Below are 2,947 nucleotides of genomic sequence, written 5' to 3' on the forward strand. Positions count from 1 at the left end.
TTAAAATCCTAAACTCTAATTAGAGGAATTTTTGTCTTCCTTTCTGTTAAAATCAGAAAAAAAATGTCTTCATGTCTAATCTTCCAACACCTCTTTGATTCACTACAATTTTTCAAAGATTAAAGTGAGTATGTTTTGGGAGAGTGGTAAATATAATATTTTATATCATAATATTCTATTTTCTTTATTCTAAAAATAGAGAATTGAAAGGGGACCTTCCTGACTAATCTGATGAGCTTAGAAGGTAATGGGTCTTTTTGTGATTTTTATAAATTATATCACAACAGTTAAGGATTCATTGATCATGGCAGAAGCATGGATCCTTTTTGCACTTAGGCTATAAAAAAAGAAAAGGGGAAGAATAGGTTGAAAAAATAGACTTTTTTTGACCTCCTTCCAATTATATCCTTTTCTAGAGAAATACTAAGTTCACATCAGAGTAAAATAGTGGAACAAGGTGGGTTCTACCACAGAGTTTCTAATTACTGTTTTGAGGAAGGGGCATATGGGTATAGTATGGGGACTCATATAGCATTAGGGAAGCATACCCAGACCCAATGCCTCTATCCTAAGTTTTGGAGAGGGATACAAGATAATCTCTCAACCAAAATATGACATCCATGAAGGAAAGAAGCAAATATGGTGGAATCATAAAATTACACATTTACCAAGACTATCTCTCTAAAAACACAAAATTTAAAAGTTCTAGGACCTAATATTCAAGGAAGGGTCATTAATGATGGAGAGAAGTTATTCATCACATTCCTTCACTTTCCACTAATATTCCCCCACCCCTTCTTTTTGGACCTCTATATCTCTTCTTTTCCTCTTCCATTTTATTTTATTTTTTTGAAGTTTTATTCATATTTTTATTTTATATCGGCCATTTTGAGATATGTCCTCTATCCTCCAAACAGTGGCCTTCTCATGTAACAAAGAAAAGAAGTAACACAAAATTAACCAATACAGCTACACATTCTAATAGTTTTAATAGGGTCTAGGATAGAACAAATAATTTATGCCAACATTTATACCTATTGTGCCCTAATCCAAGGAGAAAAGAGAAAAACATTTATGATTTGTATAATTTTACTTCATGAGATTGAGCTGCTTAAACTATTTCTTTTTTTATTTCTTTGTGATTTGTTTATAGGGTAATCACATTTTTGTTAAAAATTAAATTGTAACATTTCAATTTGACTCTTATCTGTAATTATTTAGTCACTGTTCTGTTTAGCTCCCTATCTCACCTCTTTCTTCAACAACTGTATGGCAGTTATCCTTCCATTGAGTACTCAAGTACTCAGGAAGGATTAGCACTTCTGATGGAAGGGTTTGCTGAGCACTTTTCAGGGCTGCTCATCCAGTCTTGATGTCTTCCTTTTACCCAACTCTCACTAAGAAGCTGTAGCACGTATAGTGACCACACTCCAGTAAAACCATCTCAGCAGTCAGACCAAATCAGATTAAGGCAAACCAATAAACCTGAAACCTATCAATGAGTTATAGGGATATCTAACCACTATGAAGTTTTCCTTAGTGGAATGGGCATATGAGATCAATTTGTTCCAAAGGTCAATGAAGGTGGCTAAAGCAAATTCTGTGGAGTACTTAGAGCTTGGTCAGACCTTGAAGAAGCCAAAGTCATCCATTGTATCTTGGGCCATTGACAGTTGTCCTTACTTTTGTCTTGACACTGGACTTCAAAACTGAGAGAGATTGACACTGATGATTTTATACGACTGCCTCACTTAAACTCAGTTCATGCTCAAGTCAAATCTCTTTATGGGAAAGACAGTTCCAAGGCTTATTATCTTCATCAGGAACAAAAATACTTGAGAACACAGTGGCAAAATGATTGACTTTTACATAGACTTTTACATAGACAAATATTTTTACATAGACAAAAATTTTTACATACTTTTACAATCAAAAGAGCCAGAAAGGTTTTCTCTGTTTATGATCACACCAGTGCTACATAAGTTAACTCTACAGGTTACCAATGCATATAGGTTACCAATATAAATTTTTCGGAAATCAGTGATCTTACCCCTCCGAAATGAATCTGAATGCTATCATTCACTTTGCTGAGAAAATCTGGATGAGAGACAGTATGGGCATTATGGGTCACCCAATGAGGAATGTCTTTTGTACCCATAATTTTTTTCTCACTTTGTATAATTATACTTTGGCTCCTCAGCTATGATACAATGAACAGCAAAGTGTGCCTTTGTACCATAAACTAGATAAAAATATTCACCTGTATTCTCAATACTAATGACATCTATAAAGTCAGCAGGGTATGTAATATCAGTGCAGACCATGTCATCAATCTTGATGAATTGCTTCATGCAAATCTTTACTTCATCTCTAGTGAGTCACGGAATACCTGAGTCTCTTTCTCAGAAAGATGATGAGTAGCTTACTCTCTCTCTCTCTCTCTCTCTCTCTCTCTCTCTCTCTCTCTCTCTCTCTCTCTCTCTCTCTCTCTCCTAACTTGTAGGAACCTATGATTGACCTTGGAACAAAATTCCATTTAATTTTTCCATCATTCAGCATTTTGGATCTGCTACATGCTTCAGATATTTCTTGAAACCATGAGCCATGGCTATAGTATACCCAAGATAAACCGAGAGATTTACTTGGTTATAGAATAAGAGGCTATGTCTACTTAAAGGTTGTGTGCATTTGGCCAAGTCACTTTGATCCTCTGGGCCTTACTGTCTTTATCAGCAGCACAACTAGCCAATCCAGCAAGAGGTCATAGGCCCCTAGAAACAGAATTCTCAGGGACCTTCCTTCCCCTTTCTTCTTGTAGCTTCTTTATCTGACTTCCAAATAAAATGTTGAATGAGGGATTGCCAGATTTTATGATCAACAATACTGAAGACTAAAGATTTTACCCACACTGTTAAAATGTCCCCAAATAATAATTATAGGCAAGAAA

General features: G+C 35.3%; 1 pseudogene; it reads right to left on the reverse strand.

Annotated features, from left to right (window-relative positions):
• Positions 1-1,773: 1,773 nt before the first annotated feature.
• On the reverse strand, positions 1,774-2,606 carry LOC130458074 (40S ribosomal protein S4-like; annotated as a pseudogene).
• Between the last annotated feature and the right edge of the window lie 341 nt (positions 2,607-2,947).

Source organism: Monodelphis domestica, chromosome 3, assembly GCF_027887165.1.
Source record: "Monodelphis domestica isolate mMonDom1 chromosome 3, mMonDom1.pri, whole genome shotgun sequence".
In the NCBI taxonomy this organism is placed as follows: Eukaryota; Metazoa; Chordata; class Mammalia; order Didelphimorphia; family Didelphidae; genus Monodelphis; species Monodelphis domestica.